The 25,911-nt window shown below is 36.6% G+C and overlaps 1 protein-coding gene across 2 annotated transcripts in view; it reads left to right on the top strand.

Moving 5' to 3' along the window:
* Window positions 1–10,371: 10,371 nt before the first annotated feature.
* Window positions 10,372–25,911, top strand: part of Pcmtd1 (protein-L-isoaspartate (D-aspartate) O-methyltransferase domain containing 1) — a 77,476-nt gene continuing 61,936 nt past the window's right edge. Inside the window, exon 1 of one of the 2 annotated variants that reach the window (XM_058573994.1) lies at window positions 10,372–10,391. The gene's annotated coding sequence lies outside the window, so the exon portion shown is untranslated. Of the gene's footprint in view, window positions 10,392–10,423; window positions 10,546–25,911 lie in introns of those variants that run through there. The other variant, XM_046428483.2, reaches the window with a different exon arrangement.

The raw sequence follows: 25,911 nt of genomic DNA, 5'->3' as shown, positions 1-25,911 counted from the left end.
GGAGGTGGCAGAAGGTGAGGCCTAGTTGGAGGGAGTAGGACATTTAGGGTATACCCTTTAAGGCTATATTGGATCCTGTTCTCTGCTTTTCAGTCACCGTGGAGTGAGCAGTTTTGCTGTTCTGTGTGCTCCCTGCCATGATGTTTTGCATTGCCATGGGCCCAAAGTGATGGGGCCAAGTATGATTAAGTTTCTGAAACCATAAGCCAAAATAAATCTTTCCTCCTTTAAGTTGATTTACCTCAGTTATTTTGTCACAGCAGCAGAAAACTAACGCTAAAGCTGCTAAAACAGATTAAGAGAAAGGGAAAAGGTATGGAATAGAAACATAAACTAATATTGCAGAGATATATCTCAACTTTCAGTCTTTTTAAAATTTTTTCCTTTTTCTTTCTTTCTTTATTTTTTTACATACCTGACAATAGTGGAATGCATTACACTCATCATTACCCATTTACAGCACAATTTTTCTTACCTCTGTATATAAAGTATGTTCATGCCAAATTATACCATTATACATGTACTCCTTTTTTTTGCATTACAATTCTTTTTTTTTTTTAAAGAGAGAGGGAGAGAGAGAGAGAGAGAGAGAGAGAGAGAGAGAGAGAGAGAATTTTAATATTTATTTTTTAGTTTTCGGCGGGCACAACATCTTTGTTTGTATGTGGTGCTGAGGATCGAACCCGGGCCGCACGCATGCCAGGTGAGCGCGCCACCAGTTGAGCCACATCCCCAGCCCCACATTACAATTCTTAATACACATATATACCACAATTTTCATATCTCTGTTCAACTTTCAGTCTTTTAATTAGTAACTGAGGGAAGCTAGGGAAATGAAAGTCCTGCCTTTAAATTTAGCTGTACCTTACCCTGAAGGTCTAAATTGCCTATGAGTAATGGGACATCATTTTTAATTTCTTTGCAAGAATTTTAGCTTGAGGGTTTATTTATTTAATGAAGTGTTTACATAAAAATATTCCTGTGCAGGAAAAAAAAACTCAGTTTATATAAGAAGCATTTTGTCATGAATTCCTTCATCATATGGTCTTTTCAACATGGTATTAGGTGAGTCCTGGGACTAATAGAACACACTGCACTAAAAGGAAAGGAAAGGTTGGGTCACAGAACAATGCAGATGAGAAGGCCCGGGTGACATTATAGAGGTGTAGGCACCCACAGTGCATTTACTGAGGTGACCAAAAAGAGCGGGAGGGTGATTGCCACACATGCTGCTCATGTTACACACTGATTTACGGCCAGTTCTGGCAGCAGAGGCCATGGGGGCAGCGTGATCCAATCACTTGTGCTTTTTGGATTGCGTTTGTCACTTCGCCATGACCTTCAAAGTGAATAACACTGAATACTTTTCCAGAAAGTTTGGGGTTGGCCAACCTCTATAAATATCGCTGGAAAGGATATAGAACTTAAAACACACTGATTTTTCCACTATTTTTGCTAAAAGGAATAACATTAATTAGCCTAAGATTTTGCTTTAGGATTTTTCATTTAAAAGTCTCTGTCCTGCCTTAATGGATTTATTGTCATAACCATTATTATTATTATTATTATTATTATTATTATTATATTTATTCTTTAGTTTTAGGTGGACACAATATCTTTATTTTACATTTATGTGGTGCTGAGGATCGAACCCAGTGCCTTGTGCATGCCAGGCAAGCACTCTACCACTGAGCCACAACCCCAGCCCCCATTTTTAATATTATTTTAGCAAACTATTAAATTTAAATGGAATTTTAAAAACACATTATATGAAGATCAGTTAATTCTGGTCAATTCTTGGTAATTATTGTACTTTTCAATCTCTACAGAACAGGAAGAATCTATAAATCAGAATTATCAGTTCATTGTCTGGTCTTATTACTGTGGATCAAAATCTAACCAGGAAAGATGAGTTTATTGACCAAGGAATTCATCACCTTCATTTCAGAATTCAAATGTCAGTTTAAAAAAAGGAACACTAAGTTTTGTCTCCTTGGTGTCTACTGCATCACCTCAACTGGCCAGTCCACTTTTGGGAAAACACATCACAAATTATCGGTCAGCATTACTCTTTGACATCCCTGTCTCTAAAATGACCATTCTTATCATTTCTGTAATTTGAAAGTTCTTATCAGAATTTCCCATCTTGATTCAAATTTGACTTTTGATAAGAAATACTTCTATGAAGCAACAGCATTTATTTATTTATTTTTTTTTTTGGTGCTGAGGATTGAACCCAGGGCCTTGTGCATGTGAGGCAAGCACTCTACCAACTGAGCTATATCCCAGCCCTGCTACAACATTTTATTTGTACCCTTACTATTATATCCTGAGTAACTTTCTTCCATGCAGTTCTTTTTTTTTAAGAGAGAGAATTTTTTAATATTTATTAAATATTTTTTAGTTTTCTGCAGACACAACATCTTTGTTTGTATGTGGTGCTGAGGATCAAACCCGGGCCGCACGCATGCCAGGCGAGCGCGCTACCACTTGAGCCACCTCCCCAAGCCCTCCATGCAGTTCTTGAAAACAAGTTTATGTGTTATGCTCCAATTCGGGACCCCCAAAAGACCACCAGAGACCAAAATCGATGTAAGTAGCAAAGAGGTGTTTATCGAGAGCTAGCTTGGTCCTCTGTACACACACAGCAACTGGTGATGCTGAGAGGCCCGGAGCCCAGGGTTTGCAGCAGCTTTATACATTCTTTGGAGAAGGCAGGGACTTCACATACATCATAGCATCTCTTAGCAAATCATCACACACCGCGGGAAAATCAAACGACAACTCTAAAACATGATTAGCACATTCACTGGCAGGAACAAGTTGGGTAGGAGTGATTGGTTAGTACAAGAGGGGGATTCATTTGAACTGACTGGTTTAAGCCACGAGGAGAGTACATGCTGAGCTACATGGTTTCCCAACATGTTATCAGCCACCATAAACTACTGGGAGGGTCATCTGGCATCCCAGGTATTTCCCTGTCTCATGCTGATTGGTGGCTGCTAGGGGGTTGCTATGGGTCCCCACCTAGACTGACTGAGTCAGGGACACCCAGCAGCAGATCTCTCCTGTTATTTGTAGATAAACAACTCAGCAGGGTGGGTATGTGCCTAGGAGTGCTCTGTGGGTCTTTCCAAGGACAAAGGTCAGGCCCCCTTCCTTGGACAGGCTTTGCTCTGGGGTAGAGGCTGGCTTTTCATATGAAGACAGGAAATATCTCAGAGATTAATGTAATATCCTTAGCATTATCTAGTGTGTCAGGAAATATTTATTGAAATTAATAGTTTCTTTTAAAATTCGAATTTAAGCTGGGTATGGTGGTGTGTGCCTGTAATCCCAGAAACTAGGAAGGCTGAGACAGGAAGATTTGTAAGTATTCAAGGTCAGTGGGGCCAATTTAGTAAGACTCTGACTTGAAATAAAAAATAAGTAGGGCTGGGGATGTAGCTCGGTGACAACGTACCCCTGTGTTCATTCCCTAGTACTGCAAAAAACAAAAATTAAAGATTACATAAAAATAAAAAATGCATTTATATGTATATATGTATGTTTGTATATATATATGTGTGTGTGTGTGTGTATATATATATATATATATATATATATATATATACACACACAAATATATATATATATATATATATATTTGGCAGTGCTAGGAATTGAACCCAGGAACATGCTAGGGGAGCGCTCTACCCCTGAGCTATATTCCAACCTACTTACTATGGTTTTGATAAATTTAGTTTATAATAAAGAATATCTTCATAGGTTTAAAACCATATAAGAGTAATTATAATTTTAGTTAGAGTCACCATTTTCTTTACTGTAGACAATACATTAGAAATGTTTATTTTTCTACAAAAGCCTATTTTGTTGATATTTTTTTTTAATTTTAAGAATTAGTCTATCCATATTAAATCTACTATATTTTTCAAGTTATAATTAATAACCTGTCTGTAAAATATGAGGGGCTGATCAAATGATTTCTAAAGGTTTCTATTAGTATTCCTTAATTTCATCTTCCATTTTGTATACAGCTCACTAAAATATAGGTTCCAAGAGTGCAGGAGCCTTTTCAGACTTACTACCTGCTGTTTCTCTTAATGTCCAGTATATCCTACAATATAATAAACAATTGTTGAATGAATCCATCAACTATACTTTTGTCCTTCCTTTCCTAAATGCTTATATATTATGGAAATTCTACCCACTATTTTTCAGTGGAGCGACTATCACAAGCAAGCTTTGTGCTCCTGTTAAACTTCTCATAATCTATTTAGACAGAATTGTCAACACAAATTAAATGTGAACACAACTATAAGAAGAGCAATAACAAGATAGTCTAGGCAGGTGATACCAAAGGAAAAGAAGGATTGGCCATCACAAGTTTGAGGTCAGCCTAGGCAACTTAGTGAGACCTATTTAAAAACAAAATAAAAAGGGCTGGGGATGTAGTTCAGTGGTAGAGTGCTTGCCTAGCAAGGGTGAGGCCCTGGGTTCTATCTCTAGCACTATCAAAAGAAAAAGTAGTAGAAGAAAAAAGACTAGTTAATTTGGCCTGTGTAAACTTTGCTAAATGAAGAATAAGAGGTATAGATGATTTTAAGTTTTCTTTGTCTTCTTTATGTCCTCCCTTTTCTCACTCTTCCCTCCTTCCTTCCTTCTTCTTATCAGAAATAAAATACTATATTTATAAAACACAATTCCTATAGTATCTAGGAAGTATGAAATGGGTATATTTCCAGGTTCTTTTTCTATTCTTCACTAGCAAAACACTAATTTTACCAAATTTGAAGGTTATATACCAGTGTAATACTTTTCAAATTCATGAAAAAAACTTGATTAAATGCAATTCTCTGGAAGAGAACTTGGTATAAAAAAAATCTAAAAATGAATCTGAGTCCTGTGTAAAATAAGAGTTTCATCCTTTCTTAAATATTAATTATCTCTAAAAATGGAATGACATTTTCTACTTACTAGGATCTGAATACTCATGCAGAGAAAAATACATAAGAAATTGAAAAAAAAGGAGATATAGAAGGTGAAAATTTCATGGAAATATCTTTTTTTTTTTGGTGGCACTGAGGGTTGAACTCAGGTGCTCTAGCACTGAGCTACATTCTCAGCCCCTCCCACTACGTTTTTTTTTTTTTTTAAATAAATTTTGAGACAGGGTAATGCTAAATTGCCCAGGATGGCCTTCCACTTGCAATCCTCCTGTCTCAGCCTCCCAAGTAGCTGGGATTACAGGTGTGTGCCACCACGTCTGGCTGAAAACAGGATATCTCTTTTTCTTTTTTGCCATTTTTCTTTTCTTTTCTTTTTCTAAAATTTGTATTGTTGGTTGTTCAAAACATTACATAGTTCTTGACATATCATATTTCACACTTTGATTCAAGTGGGTTATGAACTCCCATTTTTTACCCCGGCAGCAGAATACAACAGACACTAGTATGGCAATATGTAAAACAGTGGATGTGTAACTGATGTGATTCTGCAATCTGAAACAGGATATCTTAAATATCATTTTGTCAATAAAATAGCAACTTAATTATTGTTATTATTTTATCAACTATGACATATAGTTAGCTACTTAGAGTAAATCCTTCCCTAAATTGTGATTCTAATGAAAAAAATTTATATTTGATATACTCATTATTCAAATATTTCAATTGTTTAAGATAAAATAAAGTTTTTATGTTTTTCTTTAGTATAATGAATTAGCCAGCTGAAGGGGAAAAAAGCAGATGTATTTTAAAGTAAATTCTTACAAATTGAGAAATGAGACCTAAAACAATCATTTAAATGTCTTTGATACTATAGTGTCAGATGAAGTAATAAGGAGGGACATACATTATGCATATTTATCACATAATGCATATATATTGTGGCTTAAAGTTATTAGAGATTATATTTGAGTTAATTTCCAATTGGATATTGACTGTACAAATTTTATTTATTCATTTTTTTATCTCATTTTAAAAATTTTAATTTGTTATCTATGACAGCAGAATGAATGCATTATAATTCATATTACACATACAGAGCACATTTTTTTATATCGCTGGTTGTACACTCAAATTTTATTTTTAACATTAAACAAGCCAGAATTTCTGAAGTATTCACTTAAGATTAAATGATTTTAGGAAAGTATATTGTCATAATTTATTTTCAGTTGCACATACAATACCTTAGATTTCAATAGTTACTGAATTTAAGCCATTAAAAAAATCTTAAAAATTTTATGCCTTTCAGTTTTTTTCTGTGAATTTTTATTTTTTTATTTTATTTTTTTTTTGGTGGAGGGAAATGGTAGACTACAGCAAATTGTGTATATTTACATTTGTTATGTGTCTTACAATAGTAACATTCTCTTAGATTCCAGGTTGCTTTTTCTAAAGACTTATTGTAAAATAACTTTATAAAAATTTTGTCACAGTTTCTGAAAGTATTAGGGAGTTTCAGATAATAGAGAATAGTTATGAAATGCTTGGAAACTACAGGAGTCTGCTATCAACTTGGGTATTTTGGTTGAGCAGTTTTGGAAGGAAAAAAAAAAACAAAGAACAGCTAAAATAAAGGTTAAGGCCCAGTATAGTAGCTTTGGTGCACAATTTAGGCAATCTTCCAGTGGGGAAAGGACTGCTTGTGCCGTCTTTTCAGTCATATCCACAAACACACACAGCATTTTTACTGAGAACCATGATGGCAGCAATGCAACAAAAACATACTGTGGCCCAAAGGATTAAGAAAGTTTCATAGTGGAAGAAATACTGGAGCAAGTCCATGAACAATGGGTGCATTTTCCTCAGCTATTATAGACATTGGCAATATTTAAAATTAAGCATTTTTGTAAAAGGAAGCCTATTTTCTACCCACTCTCATATGTGTGAATCACGTATTTTATATAAAAATCAAAACCTGACAAGTACAGTTTGTGGTTTGAGTCAATGGTTCTCAATATTTAACATGTATCAGAATCATCGAGAAGGCTTATTAAATTTGTCAGACTGGTCCTAAGAATTTGCACTTCTTGGTTCCTCTGAAATTTGATGTTGCTGGGTCATTAGGGGAGAACTGTCTTGCTCCTTTCCACCATGTGAAGACACAGTAAGAAGCTGCTGTCTATGAACCAGAGTGAGCCCTCACCAGATACCTACATGGTTTTCCAACACATTATCAACCACCATAAACTACTGGGAAGGTCATCTGGCATCCCAGGTATTTCCTTGTCTCATGCATGCTAGGGGTTGCTATGAATCCCCACCTAGTCTTACTGAGTCAGGGACACCCAGAGCAGCAGATTTCTCCAGTTATTTGTAGATAAACAACTTAGCAGGGTGGGAATGTGCCTAGGAGTGCTCTGTGGGTCTTTCCAAGGACAAAGGTCATGTCCCTTCCTTGGACAGGCTTTGCTCTGAGGTAGAGGCTGGTTTTTCAGTTGTAGCAGCCTTAACAGACTAATACAATTATCATCTTCTAAACAAATTAAGTTTTTTTTTTTTTTAAATTCATAAGGAAATGCTGATGTGTTGTTTTGCTTTTCAAATAGAGTAAAATTAAGTACAATGAAAATAATTCTTTCAGAGGAAGTATTTGTTTCACTGGCATTTTTTTTTTTTTTTTTGTGCTGAGGAGTGGGTACAGGTTATGGACCCAACTAAAATAGTACAAGGAAATAAAATTGAAGAATAAACTAGTTCCACATTTAGTAGGATATTAGTTTTGGGTTTTCTCCAAATAGTGCGGATAAAATGAGAGACCCGAGTAACAAACTAGACTTGGCTCTAAAAACCATAGTCAAAACCTATTATATGACACAGGTGTTAGGAAATTACTAAACAATCAAAACAAAACGAAACAACAACAACAACAACAAAAAACAACAAAAGAAAATAACAAAGCCAAAAAGGTGTTAGGAAGGTACTAGATGTTTTAAGGTAATATTGGCAACACATGGAGACTTCCAATTCTCAAGGCCAAATAAAACAGTGAATATCATGTCTATGGGAAATGTGAACTTCTAGGATGATGATAGTAGTTTGTATATGGAACATGGTTCAGTTTAATAAATATTTGTTGAATGCTTTATGCATTTAAATAACAGAGTCTTTCTTATATAACAAGGGTTCTGCCTACACGGAACTCTGAACAGAGTGCCAAACAGCTATACTACACTTTGAGTATTTTCTGCTTAATAATAAAATTGAAGTGACCCAGTATGAAGAATTATTATAGGAAATGTTACCTCTGTGGCCAGGACCAGACTTGCTCTAACAATGGATCAAGAACATTTAAAATTTAAATTACCATTCAACAATGGGTATTAATTTTGTAGCAAACAATGGGTGCAAAGTATTAATATTGTAGCAAACCAGGCTGTGGAGAGAAACAATGGACACATTGGACACATTAAGAATGCACCCACCCTTTATGGGTTACAGGTAAGTAGGAATACACATTCACAAGAATTAATGATATGCAAAAAGTGTTAAATGGAGACACAATCAGAAATCCTCTGCTGGTGGAGGTGGGTGGCACCCTGAGGTATGTGTACCACAGGAAGGTAGAGTTGATAGCTTGATTATTTGTGGTTCAGCTATTCTCATAAGAGTAACACTTGGTTCTTTTTATTAACAAAGTACTTATTACTAGCCTGATTAAAAATGAAATAACAAAAAAAGCAAAAGAGAAAAATGAACTATATCTAACTTTAATTCAGTAGAAATCTAGTTGTGAAAAATTGCTATAGCAGAAGGGAGAAAGAAAATATACGAAGAAATGAAGGCAAGTCAAAACAGATGTTCAGTGATTTTAGCCCTCTTCTTAATTTAGATTACCATTTGTACTCATTTTGTTTATGGTAAGATATTTTCATGTACTAAAATTTCTGCTTGGAATAGCAGAAAACTAATCCTGTAAAACTTGTTATGCGATCCCATCAGTTAGGAGTGCTCTAGGCTCAGGCAAGAGAGCCAAAGATGGGACTAAATGAATCTGTGACCCCTAGCTATACTACAGAAGACAGATGAGCAGAGATTTTTGCACAGTTCAGAGCACTGGATATGCACTCATACCTTAAATTCAAAATGATGTTGAGCTGAATGGTAGGTCATCTTACTAGCAATTTTGTTCTGAAGTTATTTTATGAGTTGAAGCTTTGACCTTACTAGTGTGTTCTTTCACACACTTTGTACACCATCAGTTGGATCAGTTGCCATGGAAAGCAGTAACCTGGGCATCGAGGGTGTTCTAATTCTAATGTACCTTAAGAACCCTATAAGGGTAGTCTTCATTGATAACAAAGCTGAAAATCAATACAATTCAAGCAATGCGTGCTCTAACAGACTAGTGGTTTGGAGGGGAATATACACAGAAAGACTAGTGAACAGAAAAGCGATGTGACACTGGATATTTAGCAGAGAAATGATACCTTTTATGTGTATTATAATCCATTGAAAAACATTATGTGTAGTATGTAGCTTTCCAGGAGTTAGGGTTAGGGTTAGTCTTAAAAAGCACGAATAACATTTTTACTGTTCAGGACCATTAGTGGCAGTGCTTTCCTAGCTTGGTTGATCAATATGCCACTCTATCCCCTTCTCAACTTTCTCTTTCCTCTTGATAACGTGTGGTTAAACACACTAAAAGAAACTCGCTTGACACAATATCTTCAGAGTGTTGAATGCTATGCACACTTGGGATGTTCAAGCGCCCACGCCCATAGCTCCCTCCCAGAGTCAGGCCAAGGTCTCAAGAATCTGCAGGTCCACCTTCAGGAACCGGAGGCGAGGCGCCCACGCCACCCGGGGAGGGCGCGCACGCTCTGGAAGCGCTTACGACCGGCGTGGGGGGCGGGACTTTGGGACGCTAAGTGGACACTCTAAAGTGGCCCAATCATGAGAAAAGCCCTGAGCCCTTAGGATCAATTAGTGAGCACCTTCCAAAAGAGCCGCTCAAAAGTTACCCTGCGGGGTATCGCCCCCGACCCAGGAAAGCCCTTTGAAAATGCTTCAACATCCGGGAAGTCTTGTCCCCGGGAGCGGCGGGGACGTCGAGGTGCCTGTTTCCTCAGGACCTCCACAGCCACTGAACACCGATCACACCACGACCGGAGCGCCCAAATGTGGGAAAGAGGGCGGGGAGGCAGAGGCCTTGATCTCGCGGGATCTCCTCCCACCGCTGTGGTCTCCAGGCCCCAGAGCAGGCCTCGCGTTGTTTGGGGATTGGGGCGGGGCGAGCCCCAGATGGGCGGAGCCAAATGGGGGCGTCCCCAGTCCTTGTTGACTTCGGCCTCCTGACGGAGCGTCAGTCTCTCCTAGGGCTTTCCGCGCATGCCCAACTCTCTGGCGGTACTGGAGGCCGGGACAGTCCGGCTGCCCCCGGCGCAGGTCCGGGCCCCGCCCCTCCCCCCCGGCGGCGGTGGCGGCGGTGGCGGCGGTGTTGTTGTGGTGGTGGCGGCGGCCGGCGGCCTCGGACCTTGCAGAGTCCTAGTGCCTGGCTCCCGCGCCGCTGTGGCCGGCCGGACCGACCGCCGCGCCACAGGTAACGCCGCTGCCCGGAGGCTTGGGGTTTAGGGTTTGGCGTGTGCCGGGTCGTCGGCGGGGGGGCGCGTTGGGAGACAGACCCCAGGGATCTGGGCCGGAAGGTCGGGGATCCAGCACCGGGAGGGCTTGGGGGCCGGACGGGGCCTGGATGTCGGGGTCCCGGACATGGAGGGGCGGGAGGCCGGGGACCCGGGGAAGGCCAGGGTGCCGCGTCCTCGAGCCGGTCCTGCGGCTCTGGCCTGGGCTTGGGGACCGCAGAGACCCGAAGCCGGCGTTGGCAGACCCCTGCGGCCCTTTAGGGCCTCCGCAGACCGACCCGGTGACTTTCTGTTGTTTTGGTTTGGAAGCAAAAGAGTCCAACCTACGTCGGGCTGGGGATGCCTGGGGGCTGGGGAGAGACTCACGGGATTAGAGCAGGCGCTGGCATTTTCCTCCTGACTTTTTGTTGTTGTTGTTGTTTGAGCGTACTACTGTTTGTGGTAAGTGCCGTGCCTGTCGTGTTCCTTGGGACCTTTTTAAACACCGGCGTAGGGAAGACTCAGGAGTAGAACTAAAAGGGAGTGATTTTGCAGATCCATGATTTTCCTTTCAGTTATTATTTTGTTTTCGTATGCCGCTTTTTAAATTCGAGCAATCATAGCAATGTTTTGAACAAATCAGGAGAATTTGGGTAGGGCGGAGTAGGTTTTTAAGAATAGTTTTTTTTTTTTTTTAAATTACAAAGTACTATTGAAAAAAATTAAGTTGCCAAACAATGAAGACCCCATACCTTCTCCTCTGACCCCCAATCCCCGGTATTTACTTTATTACTGGGTAACCAGACTTCGACTGTGTGTAGCCGTTCAGGATTTGTGTGTGTGTGTGTGTGTGTGTGTGTGTGTGTCCCCGCGCGCGCGCATCTGAGGGTTATGCTTTAGAAACAAAATTTGAATCATCTGTAGTATATTGTTTTATTGGCCAACAAAACATCACGAACACCCCTCCATTTTATTAACATGCTTCGTTCTTTTTAAAAACTGCATAACTGTAGTTATTTCTTTATTGTTGAACTTGGTTTACAAATTTTCAGTTATCAGGTACTTTTAAAAGGCCAGTGCTTTGAAACAATAACGTGGTGAAACTTTCAGAATGTACAAGGCCAGATGTGATACTTTCATATGAAATAGGTTGAGTAATATGTTTACAGAAAGCTTAATGGTAAGTTTACATGGGGCTGGATGACTTCATAAAGCAGGTTATTAAAAGAGTTTACATTTTGTTTTTTCGAGTACATTTTCCCAAATAAATTTATATACCGTATGGTCAGATGAAAACATTTATTCCTTGAACATAAAGTAGCCGATTTGTGAAAAAAAAAAAAAAAAAGGTAAAGTGGAAAACCAGTGGCCCAGAGCTTTGTATTGGGGGGTGCCTGGGGAGAAACACCAGGGTTTAAGTATTTCGAAAAGTAAGCCTTAGGGAGTTAAGCTGGAAGTGGAAGTATGGTACTACCTGCTTATTATTAAGACAGAAAGCAAATCCTTGGTGCATTTTGTATTTTTGTGTGCAGAAGAGCTGGAGGCATTGTTGATTTAATTACTAACTTGTATTTTTTAAAGATGCACTGTTGTGTTCATCTTGGTGCTAGTTTCCAGGGAAAACAGAACTGAGAAAATCATAAACAATGGTCTGCATCTAAGCATGTATAGTCTGAAATCTTAGTGTAACTTGTATAGCATTTTTTTGGGGAACTGTGCTTAAAAGGAATCAAAAACATCCATGGCATTTTAGTTCTTGTTTCTGATAATAATAGCTTTCTCTTAATACCAAAATAAGTATCATTTCCCCCATTCTATAGATTAGTAAACAGGCTCTGGGAGATTAAACTTCTTAAGAACCCATTGCTTTTTAAGTAGTGATGTCTGCATATACCCAGGTGTACTTAATTCAAGAACCTGGATTTTTTTGCTCTGCCTTGTCTCCCATTTATGCATATTGCCTTACAAAACTGTTCATCTTAGTTTTCTTTCTTTGAAATGGCAAAATAGAGATGGAGATAATCATGTACATTGAAAATTGTCTAAAGGATACATAGCCAAAAACTAAAACAGTATCTTTTTTTTTTTTTTTTTTAACCTTTATTTTATTTATTTTTATGTGGTGCTGGGGATTGAACCCAGGACCTCAACCCCAGCCCTAAAACAGTATCTTTTTATATGAGGTTTCTGGTGATGTATTATTAAAATATTAAACTTGTTTTTATGTTGTTAACCAAGAAGGTAAGGGATTGTGTTGCGTTAGTCACTGTTCTATGCCATGGTAAATTTATATATCATAAATTGTAGCTCTCACAGCTGTTTATTTTTTACAAAGTTTGATAATCTCATTTCAGTAAGCATTATTTTTATGGATTTAGTTGAACATATAATATGCTGATATACTCAAAAGAACACAAAGAGCTCCCTAAAAAGTCTAGAAAGATTGAAATTGCTTTTTTAATTTTTGGTATTTTAATCTGTTAAAATACATCAATAAGATGTGTGTCATAGTATTTCAGTTTATTTTAGTTTTTTAGCAGATGTGACAATTGTGTAAAGAAGTAGGGAAAATGCTGAAGATAATTAAGTACGTAATATATATTGTAATAAGTATTTGAGAAGAAACCCACAGATATTCAAGATGATAATCAGTCATATTTAAGTGGCATATCTGCTAGTGATATCTCTTAGACAGCTGATGTTGGTTTGTTACTAGGTTTTATAGTTGTATGAGACCAAAATGTTTCAGCCACAGCAAAGTCTCTTTATACTGTGGAACTCTTGCTCTTTGTGTGTATTTTAAAAAATTAAGAGCTATCTTATTGCTGGTGGAAAGAAATTGAAAGTTTATTTTTCAGTTTAACCTCAAAGTCCTTTTGGGGACATATATTCATGAGTAGTCAGAAATAAATCAACTATTTTTGGTCCTATGAATAATACCAAAAAAGCATCAGTGTTGATCTCTAGAGTTTAAAACCCACTGGCCTTTTTTCTTTGTTTGGGAAATGAACACAAAATTTATTAAGTGCCTAGGGCATTGCAGTATTAGACTCCGATTTAAAAACTAATTTGTATAAAATAGCTATTGTGTAATTGCATAAAGACTCTGCTCCGAGGTAGGGTTTTTTTTTTTTTTTTTTTGGTGAGAAACTAGTTAACATAAAAAGAGACACCAAAATGGTGGTGGAAGGGGGAGGATCTGAGAATTGGCTGTCAGAGTAGATAATGGAGAGGGATTTCTACAAAGAGGAGTAATCAGTGGAGTCAGATGTGTGCATGGATATCAGGGAAGATGAGAGCTTGCTTGAGTTACAGTTCTGTGAGCTTCCATATGCTGAAAAAATATCTAATTATAATCATTAGCATGTATTAGCTGTGTCCTGTTAGGGATTGAGTTGGAATAGGTAATACTTCTGTAATCTGTAGGCTCTTGTAAGCCCCTATAATAATCATATTATTATAAGTCAGTTCTTTTTTTTTTTAATATTTATTTTTTAGTTTTCGGCGGACACAACATCTTTGTTTGTATGTGGTGCTGAGGATCGAACCCAGGCCGCACGCATGCCAGGCGAGCACGCTACCTCTTGAGCCACATCCCCAGCCCCTCTCCTTAATAAACTCTTGCTGGCTGTCATTTTATTTTTTTGAATGAATACCTTTGTGTATGTATTCTTTTCCCCTAATTTCCTCAATTATATTAATGAACTTAACATTTTCTTAGTCATCCAGGCTTAAAATCAAAAGACCATTTTTTTTATTTCACATTTTTTATTGGTGCATTATTGTTGTATATGATGGTGGGATTTATTGCTACTCAAAAGGTCATCTTTGATTTTTCACTCTCCTTAGATGTTTTTTTTTTTGTCATTTTATTGTGCTTCCTGATTCTTCTGCCTCCCTTCCATTTTTTCGAGCAATCATGTGCAAATGAGACATTCCTAATCTCTAGGGGGTTTTGCCATACCATTCATCATGCATATTGCTATTAAACTGTTCTACCTGCATCCTTGAACATTATAGTCTCTGCTTGATGACAAAACAAAAATCCTGAAACAGTTATTGGCTGTGTCTTATGTCAGTCGTTGTCTGGGTGCTTTGTTCTCTTTTGGTCATACTAATTTATGTTGGTAGTTTTTATGATCCCCACTTCACAGGTGAAGAGGTGGAGACTTCACCAGCTCAAAGGAATTGCTAATGGGTAGAAGAGCTCAGATTTTATTTTTAAGCATGTCTTTCTTGAAAGGTTTGTGTTCTTGACCACCCTGCCTCTGCCCAAAGGCTATTTTCATCAAAGCTATAATAAAGTTCCAGTTACTCAGCATTGTTTTTCTGCATTAATTGGCCCCAGTCCATTTTGAAACTTAGTTCTTCTTGTGATCAAACTTATTTTTTAACATATGTTCTCTGAAGAATGTAAACTTTAAGTTTTACTTAACTTTTTTGGTTATTTATGCATTTTTATTTCTTGGAATTTTTTCTTATCTCCTCAGTGTAAAAGGTTAGCTCATACATGGTTATTCCCCACTCCTACCTTTCCTGTTTGTGTAGTAGTAAAATCTGTCTTTGTTCTTGTAGCCCTTTAATCTTTGATACTTTCTACTCATAATTTGTTTTTTAGTGTACTAGCAGTTGTAATTGGAGTATAAGTTTCTGGAAAGCAGAAACAATGTGTATCTCTCAGTAGTCTGAGCATCTCCCAGTAGCTGCTCAGAAAATATGGGTAAATGAGTATCGAAATGATCACTGTAAACTGCCCCTTTCTTTGGCATTTAAGTAGTGTTTGGTTTTAGTGCTGAATGTGTCATCCTCTCACTCATCCCCCACCACAAGCTTATTGGAGTTTTGTGTCTATAGTAACCAGGTTTTATTTTTGTGGGCTGTTATATGAATTCTTTATTTTTCACATTGTTAGGTAATTATTATCAATCATTTATTAAAAATATCAGTTTATGGTGGGGCTCAGTGGCACATACCTGTAATCCCAGCGGCTCTGGAGGTTGAGACAGGAGAATCATGAGTTCAAAGCCAGCCTCAGCAATAGTGAGGCGCTAAGCAACTCAGTGAGACGCTAAGCAACTCAGTGAGACCCTGTCTCTAAATAAAATATAAAATAGGGCTGGGGATGTGGCTCAGTGGTCGAGTGCCCCTGAGTTCAATCCCTAGTTAACTACCCCCCCTCAAATCAAAACTGAACAAAACAAAACAAAACCCAAAACAGTTTATGCATGTGATTTCTTGGTGTTGTATATAAAAATGTGTAAAATTAACATTTTGCGTTTGATTTCTTTTTTATGTTCTTGAGTTGGGCAAGCTTCCTAATGAACTGCAATATTCTCATAAATTGACTTCACAGCTTCTTTTGTGTTTATAGAAATGAAATATGGAATAAAACTATTTTTTACTATGTTGTTTTATTCCTTTTGGTGATATCAGGAAGATCCAACATAGATGACACATCACTTTTAGATTCCTGAAGAACTCATAAAATTTTAGATTTATTTAGATTACCTATAATTGTTAATGGTTATTATGCAGAAGTTAGTTTTTTCTCTTACTTGCCTTTGCAATACATTGTGTTAGTTTAGATACTTAATTCTTGTTTTGCTAATTAAAAATATAATGCTGGTAAGAATCATCAACTTAAAGATAGGTTGGTGATAGTGATGTTTGCTTTTTGGAATGCTAAAATGCATGAACGTAAAGTGAGATTGGTTGTCAAGCTAATCAATTGGTCACTGTCTGCCCTTAACTTAATCACGGTAATCACAAACACTACTTTTAGGTTTTAAGCAAGTTTAAATTATTCTTTGATTTAAAAAATAGACAAATAGTTACATGGTTCAAATTTTAAGTGGTACAGAAATATATAGTTTGAAAATGTCTCTTTCTTGGCCTCCTAATTTTTCTACTTGGAGGCAGCTACACATCTCTGAAATGATAGAAACTATTAATTTATATACATACAAATAAGTGTGAATAAACTTCTTTTTCTTTTCATATAGGTAGAGATGAGGCACACTGCAGATTTTCATTTGCATTTGTTACCTGAAAGTATATCTCTTAAATTCCATGTCAATAGATAAATAACTACTCCATTCTTTTAAAAATACTGGCTGCCTCAAAGTATGGTTTTATATATAAGCACAACTTTTAGATTGTATATTTTATTTAACAATATTTTCTACTAATGGGCATTTAGATTGGTTCCCGATTTAACTATTATAAACTATTGAGGCAACACATTGAAGGAAAAGAAGAAAAAAAAAGTAGGTGATCTTTCTCTGTAGGGAGAATAAAGTTTGAAAGTTGAAATTATTGTGTAGGGGTGAAAAATGTATATTTTTTTCATTGTAAGAATCGAGACCTTAAGAATATGTAGCTGTCTGTTCTGAATATTTTAAATTTGTTTAAATAGACTTTACAATATAATCTTTAATAGTTAAAAGTATGGCTGTGTAGAAATGTGACAAGACAAAAAGTTCTGATGTAATACAGTAAACGGAAGGGGGAAATGTAGCAAAACCTCGTTGTTCAGGTTTGTCTTTGTGTCTGTTTCAGTCATTCCTCAGTATGGGGTAAGACCCTTCTGGAATGAGGGTTTTATGATCTGTCAGACAGGGTAGGACAGAGAATTCCCTTATGACCAGCTTTAACACAGAATGGCAGGGGAAGGTCAAAGTAAAATATAGGTTTTTGCGGTTGACCTGGGAAGAGGAGCTTTAGTTCCTGTGATCCACCTTAACGAAGAGGAATTCTAGTTTCTATGGCCTACCTGGGGAATAAAAGGAATAGGAGAAAGGATCAGAGAAGTTAGAAGATAATTTGCTCTTGAGGCTGTCTGGTTTACTCCAGTTCAAAGTGCTTGTCTTGTAGAAGCATCATTCTTTGCTTTATGTTTTTCTGAGCCCCAACCAATGTTTCTTGGTTACCCCTTTTGTGTGTGTGTGTGTATGTGTGTGGCGCAGGGGGTGGGGGAGCGAGGGAGGTGGAGGGTTGAAACGAGTGATGTTCTGCTAGTGAGCTAGCTACATCCTGAGCCCTCTGCTTTTAAATTAAAAAAAACCAAAAAACAAAAAACTTTTTTTTGGAGACAAGGTCATGTTAAGTTGTTCAAGGTGGCTCTCAACTTGTCATTCTTTGCTTCAACCTTTGAGTAACTGGGATTATAAGCATGTGTTCCTTACCTGGCTTTTGGTTTCTTTTCTGACCTGATTAGTGACCTGGATGGAGAGAAATCTGGGATCATGTGAAGACACCTGTTAGAGTCTGTTGATTCTAAGTGACAGTAGTGATGGGTAGTAGCTTCCATGATCAATTGTCCATTCCACAAGATTCAGCCCTCTATGTATTTAGCAGTTCAGTGCTTAGAAATGATACTGACCTGGAAGGTAGTGTTTGGGACTATGGCCTATGTGATGTTTTGGATGTTCTTTGCCTGTCCATGTGTTGGAAGCTTGGTCTCTTTGTGGAAATATGGGAGGTTCTTAGGTCATAGAGCGACCTCCCCTAGAAAGGCACTAAGTTAGTTTTCATGTGACCCCTTGGTAAGATCTGAAAAGAGGTAATTCTTAAAAAATGTTTATTATTGTGAAGGAGTGATTATAAAAAAGCTGAGCCTGCCCCCACCCCTTTTGACTTCCTGTCTTATGATGTAATTTCTTTTCCTACATGGAATACCATCATTGCCATCTGCCATGATGTGATGAAGCCAAGACAGCCTTCACTGTAAGTGAACTGATGCCAGCACTGTGCAGTTGAATATCCAAAACTGTGGGCTAAATAAACCTTTTTTTTTTTTTTTTTTTTTTAATAAAGTTAGCCTGTCTAAGGTATTTTGTTATAGTAATGAAAATCTAATTCAGCTTGTAATAGTATATATTTAACATGGGAAACGTGTTTGGGGATGAGCTAAAATGCCCGAGTGTCATGTAGAAGAAAATGTCATAGCCTCCAATAAAATATGTTTTATTTTATATGGTCATTACCTTTTTTTTTAGACTTTAAAATTATATGTTCAAAAATGAGATTTAAACTACTGAAATAATTGAAGTTAAACAAATTCCTCCTATAGGGCTTTCCATCTATGTCTTTATGAGTTGCCAGAGTAATGGTTTTTCGGAGTTTGGTGTGACTCCTTTCAGACTTTTATGAATAAACAAAAACCATATATTTGTGCTGTCTTAAGAGCATCAGAATTCTCTTGAAAACAACTGGTAGGAATGATGAAAGTCAGAATCTTATTGAATAAAGAAGTGAATAAAATGATGATGGGATAAAAGTTAAATTAACAGTGAATGTTCTTTGATTCCTTCAGACCAGAGATGCTATAAATACAGAGTATTATTGTGTCAACTGTAATAGCTAGTTAGATGGTTGATTAGGTTATGTGTGTCACTTAAGGTTTCCCAAGCTGTATATTTTTAAAACTAGTAATAGGAGATTTCAGTATTTTCTGATAGGTCTCAAAAAATTAGATTCTAGGTGTTTAGATATTATGCTACTTCTTTTGAGAGTGGTATGTATGTGCTATTGATTTGGTCCAGTGTGACTTAGTTTTTTTTTTTTTTTTAAGTGGTTCTTGTAATTACCCATTTATGAACCACTATGATTCTCTTTTGATCCCTTATATTGTACTAGACAATGTAAACCTAGACAATGTAAATATAGTATCATTTATTTGATTTTGATTTTCCCCCCTATAATAGTGGTAGGAATTCACTGTATAAAAGACCTTAAAGTATGAAGAAGAGTCAGATTATCAGCAGTGTTACCACCCAGTGGTGGTATATCCTTTAATTTAATTGTGTTAATGAAGTCACCAACTTTGAAAAACCTGCCTTTAAGGTCTGCTGCCATATAAGAAATAGATTTGATGATAGAAATATGGAAAATATGGGGCTGCGGTTATAGCTCAATGGTAGAGCACTTGGTTGCGTGTGTGAGGCCCTGATCCTCAGCATCACTTAAAATAAATAAATAAAAATAAAGATATTGTATCTGTCTATAACTTAAAAAACATTAAGAAAAAAATTATGGAAAATGTGAGTGACTGGAATGTTGTAGGTTAGGAAGTTGTGCTTTTAGTAACCCAGGTTGTGATAAAGCCTTAACATATCAGGGAATTTCTGCACATAAACAGAAATGGTGGTTTAATTGTTGGTTATGGAACCCCACTGGTGGATCAATCAATGTACCTCTGTCACTGCCAGTGGATAAATAGTGTAGAACTTTTGTGTGATAAGTATCATTGTATCTTTGTAGTCCATCTTTAAAATACTGAGTGTTGGGGGTATAACTGTGGTAGTCTTGCTTAGTATGCTCAAGGCCCTAGGTTCAATTCCCAATACTGGAAAAAAACAAAAGCAGGGCCTTAAGTTTAGTAGAATGAAATATTTAGAAATGCCACAGCTCAAAAGACAAATGCTAACAGTCTTTGGTTTATAATGAACAATTAGAACAATTGCTTGTTTTATTCCTGTGACACCTGTAAGTGTTTTCACTCTGAATTTTCAATCTTTGTCTTTTTTTTTTTTTTTTTTTTTTTTTTACATTTTATACAGATCATACATGTTTTTTAAGGGTCATTTTCATATGCATGATGACTTTATAAAGAGTTAGATGAGTCTCTGAAGACATCTCATACACTCTCATTCTTTGTCTTTTGATAACTAGAGTAGATTTCTAAAATCCTGGCTCATCTTCAGACTCAAATATAAGAGTGGATTTTGGAACACATAAAGGAAGTCACTGCAATTTTAGTTTTAAGAAAAAGACTGCAGTGTTCTATAGTGACTTAACATGCATTAGAAATCCATCCTGAAAAGTTTCTTTAAATACTTCTAAAACATTTAATGGGAGTGACTTTTCCCTTCAAATAGAGTTATTTGACCTGTTTCTTCTTTCATGAACCAAAGATAACTAGAAATGGATATCGGCAATTATACAGTAATTTATATCTGTATTATACTATATTGTTCTATACTATTGTCTATTTCTGTATTATACTTTTCATGAAACTGATTGGCTTTCAAGGAAAAGAAGGGAAGAAGTCACCAGGCATTTATGGTAGTTGAACAACCTCATTTTTTTATAATGAATAGTAAGCTTGCTTTTTCTTTCAAAAAAAATTTTTTTTTTAGTTGTAGATGGACGCAATGCCTTTATTTATTTTTATGTGGTGCTGAGGATCGAACCCAGTGCTTCACACATGCTGGTAAAGTGCTCCACTACTGAGCTACAACCTCAGCCCAGCTTGCTTTTTCTTGATAATGACTTCTTTTATCACTATTTAGTAATCACTGATTTTATTGTATCTAGCACTTAATAAAATGAATGTAGGCCATACTGAAATCATAAGTCTTGTATTTACACACATACATTTGAACATCTGATGCACAACTTAGAAGGCACCATTTATATAGATAGAGTACAATGTAAATGGCATTCCCTCTATTGCTTCAGGAGAACTCCTGATATTTTTTATTAAGTGGTGGTTTTAGTCAGTTTTTTTCTGCTACTCTGACCAAAACACGGGACAAGAACAATTTTAGAGGAGAAAAAGTTTATTTGGGGCTCACAATTCCAGAGTTTTCAGTCCCTCTGTGGCAGACTCCATTGTTCTGGACCCAAAGTGAGGCAGGACATCATGGCAGAAGGACATGGTGAAGGAAGGCAGCCAGGACACTGTACCAGGAAGCAGAGAGAAAGAGAGAGAGAGAGAGAGAGAGAGAGAGAGGGAGAGAGAGATATCTCCCCTTACCAGATAAGATATATACCCCAAAGGCACACCCTGGGACCCACTTTTAGCCATACATATCCTACCTTCCTACATTTACTACCCAGTTAATTCCTGTCAGGGGATTAACACACTGATTAAGTTAATACTCTCATAAACCGATCGTTTCACCTCTAAATTTCATTGCATTGTTTCATACATTTACTTTTGGGGGACACCTAATATCTAAACCATACAATGATGTTTCCTGGGTTTTTCAGGCAGTATATTGAGACCCTGATATCTTTGATGTTAATATTTTCATGTTGTTAAAGAGGCAAGCGAGTATTATTCCCGTTTTATAGATACATGATTTAAGTCTCAAAATGACATCATTTTTCTGAATCCATTTTGTTTTCTGTAAAATATTGGTGATATTGGACTGAGTGATCTATCTAGTGTTTAAGGACAGTTTTGCTATGAGATATACTGAATCTTCAACCTGTTTTGGTTCCTTGTAGTTACAAAGGCTTGATAAAGTTATTTATTCCTTTTCTTAAATTTCCACCCTTGAAAATAATGCTGAGTACATGAAATTTTTTGAAGATTTAAATGCATTAGTGTACTGAAAACACTCCAAAGCTTTATGTGCAATAAGTGTACAGTTAATGGTAGTTGCATTAATAATCAGTAAAAAAGGCAATGTTCTTTGTGAGTTATCTATTTTTTTCAGAGATTATGAGATCACTTACTTGGCAGCAGAAAGTGAGGATGTAATACATCAGCCATATACATTTAAGCAAAGGCCAAATGTGGATCAACTGGTAACTCATTTATCAATATTGTAAACAGTGAGCTGAAGAACCTAGAATAACAAGGAAAAGGAATTGTTACATTGTCAGGAACAGGCTGAGCCAGATTAGGCTTCCTACAATGTGTATAAAATAAAGGAGATTTTATTCATCTGGTTACACAAAAAAAGAAATGAGAAATTACTAAACTTTGGAGTATTTATACTGTGTCTATGATCCATTAGGTATTTCTTTTTGGGTGGTGCTGGTGATTGAACCTAGGGTGTCACTCATGCCAGGCAAGTGTTCTGGTCAGCCACAGCCCTAGCCCATGAGGTGTTCCTGATGTAGCATTATCACTAATGTTCCTCATAATAACTTTGAACCATCAAGAAATGGTTGAGTGGGAGGGGAAGGGAGGGGGCATGGGGTTAGAAATGATGGTGGAATGTGATGGACATTATTATCCAAAATACATGTATGAAGACACGAATTGGTGTGAATATACTTTATATACAACCAGAGATATGAAAAATTGTGCTCTATATGTGTAATAAGAATTGTAATTCATTCTTCTGTCATAAATTAAAAAAAATTAATTAAAAAAATAAAGAAATGGTTGAATTAGAACCAACATACTATGGAAAGACTTTCATAAGTTGTTTTTTAATCTTTCGAATCTAGAGTTAGTTACCTGTCCATTAATTCCTTTTACTCTTAATGGTGCTTGATTGAAGTTAAAAAAAAAAAAAAAAACCCTAATTTTGAATATGTTTATTATTTGATTTGAATCATAAAATTGAGGTAAGTTGATAGTAAGGTTATTGGTCAGTGGTGAGACAAGTGCTGTGAATTCAGATCTTAATAAATATGTTTGATTCTGGGCCTTTTTCTCATTGTTATTCTAAAGTTTATTTGTAAAGGTCAGTGTCTGTCTGTTTCCTTTCAAACCCTTTGGTGCTTTCAGTTAATAGGGAACATTACTAAAATCAGTCCTGCTCCCAAATATTTGTTTGTGTTTGGGCTACTGTATCTCATTTATTTTAAGTGATACAAAAAAAAAAAATAGCATTTACCTGCAAGGAGAGATGTATTTTAGAAGGTTGTTTCCTTTTGAGGCCATTAAGATTTTAATACATTTAATACATTAACATTTTGAGAATTTTGAATCTGCTATATATGTCCTAGTGGATGCCTACAGCTAAGAAAAGGGTGGATTGGACTGTCTTATACAGGATATTACTCAAGCTGAACTGAATTTTTGTAAACGCTAAATAAATCCGTAGGATAGCTTTCCTCTATCCTAAAAGTAAGTTTAGTAATTAGAATGAGCCAAAAGCAATTTCAAGCTTGAAGTTTATGTTTAAGTACAATTTCTCCCAATGGTGTAAGGTATTAGAAATGCAGAGTTTTTTCTTTTCTTTATTTCTTTATTTTTTTTTTTTGAGAATTTTTTTAATATTTATTTTTTAGTTTTCGGAAGACATAACATCTTTATTTGTATGTGGTGCTGAGGATCGAACCCGGGCCGCACGCATGCCAGGCGAGCGCGCTACCGCTTGAGCCACATCTCCAGCCCGAGTTTTTTCTTTTAAATGAGGAAAATATGATTGCATGGCTTGGTAATTATTATACCAAAAGGTTGATGGTTTATTTGTTGTTTCAGGTTGGTGCTTAAGTTTAAAATTGAGTTTTAGGACTTTCATAATGTTCTTGTACACTCTAGTGTAGTATTTATTTCAGTTAGAGGACTTTAGGCCATTTTAAGAATATAACCATGCATTATGTATAGTGAAGATGAATTCCAAATTTCATCAAGCAATAATAAGAGCATCTTCCTTGCTACCTATCTTTGTAGTATCTTTAGTTCTTCACCTGTGTCCTAAATGAGAAATGGAGATGTAAAGATGAATTTAGTCAGCTAGCATTCTTATTTAAATTGAATTGTGTTTGCTTCCCTATGTAGAGCAGTATTCCTTCCACTCAAGAGTAGAGGGCAAATACAATTTGGGTAGTATGGTAGGTAAATAATGCCCTCTCCTTCTGCCAAGAGGTCCATATTTTAATCACCAGGAACTGAATGTGACCTCATGGCAAAGAGGAATTAAGGTTACAGATGAAATATGGTTGCTAATCAGCTTACTTTAAGGTAGGAAGATTATTGTGGATTATCCTGATGAGCCCAGTGTAATCACAAGGGTCCTTAAAAGTAGAAGGGGGAAGCAAAGTTGACAGAACCAAAGAGAGAGCAGAGTGAGAAGGACCTATTTTTTTTTTTTTTAATATTTTTTAGTTCTCAATGGATCTTTTTATTTTATTTATTCATATGTGGTGCTGAGGATTGAACCCAGGGCCTCACACATGCCAGGCAAGCACTCTACCACTGAGCCACAACTCCAGCCCCAAGAAGGACCTATTTTTACGGCTCTGTATTTGGAGATGGAGGAAAAGGCTAGGAGCCAGAGAAAGCAGAGCCGGACACTGCAGTGCAAGGGAACAGATTCTTCCTGAGAGCCTCCAGAAAGGAACAGTCCTGACATCCTTAATCTTAGCCCAGAAAGACCTATATCAGACATCTGACCTTCAGAACTGTAAGAAATACACTTGGGGTAATTTAATTTGTTAAGGCTGAGATAAAAGGAATATGAGTAAGTATATTGTGACCATTTGGTTATTTAGGGAAATGAATGGTATCCAATATTCTATTAAGTTGGGAAAAGTGGGATCATTTTGAAGTTCATCACAGTAATCTAGGAAAAAATCTTAAGAAAGAATAATGTCAGAAAGGGATTTTCACTAAGGCCAGTGGAAGTAACAAAAGGTGGTTTGAAAGTCAAGGGAGGGCATGTTGAAGGTATTGGTTTCAGGTATACTGCTTGTTTTTTTATTGGGGATTGAATCCAGGGGAGCTCTACCACTGAACTACATCCCCAGCCATTTTTATTTTTTATTTTAAGACAGGGTCTAGCTAAGTTGCTCAGGCTGGCCTTAAACTGTGATCCTCCTGCCTGAGCTTAAGTTGCTGGGATAACAGACATGCACCACAAAGCTCAGCTTCAGATACTCAAAATTTGAAATGATGGTGGGAATCTCCTTCCCTATGAAGTTAGTTTATAAACTTATTAAAACTTAATTGAATGCACAGAAAAATTTGTACTCAAGAGGGTGATGTTTCAAATCAGTAAAGCCTTAAAATCTCAGAGGTGGTATGTTGAGGGAAGAAAGGACAAAGTTAACAGCCATGTAAATAGCTTTTGTGGCAAACCAAAACAGGGGTTCTTATAAATTTTTTTCCAGTGTGGTTGAGAAAGAGCCTAATACTTGAAGAAGTTGTATTTATTGTTCTCAGTAGGACTGTGTCGCCTGAGTTCATTCTAAATATAAGAACACATTTCCATTCTAGGCTCAGGTGTCTCTCGATGACAGTAATGTCATTGGGCAGCACAAATTACAAAAATTTGCTATCTTTAAAAGTAGTTTTTGTTCCTCTAAAACATTACCTTACTGCTTAACACACACCACAATAAAACACATTGTCTTGTGTGACATAAGGCTATCTTTCTGACAGTTACCACTCTTTCATGGTGCTCATTGTATTATATTTTATCACAGTAACAAAGTGTGTGGTTTATTTAGTAACATTTACTGTTGCTTTATTCCAAAATTGTTTTTCTTTTAAATAGGTGGTCTAACAAATTTATTGAATTCTTTAATGCCTGCTTATATATTTGGTTTTCATTCTGTACTCCTACAACCCTGGGTGTACTTTTTTTTCCCCAGAATTTTTTTTTATTTAAATTTTTTCCTTCAACTTGATATGTTACTGACAAGGAACAAAAAAT

This window comes from Marmota monax, unplaced genomic scaffold, assembly GCF_021218885.2.
Source record: "Marmota monax isolate L192 unplaced genomic scaffold, Marmota_monax_Labrador192_F-V1.1 WCK01_AAM20220418_F8-fsc00044, whole genome shotgun sequence".
NCBI classification, from domain to species: domain Eukaryota; kingdom Metazoa; phylum Chordata; class Mammalia; order Rodentia; family Sciuridae; genus Marmota; species Marmota monax.
The sequence above is the reverse complement of the archived record's forward strand: the minus strand, read 5'-3'. Positions and strand labels throughout refer to the sequence as shown.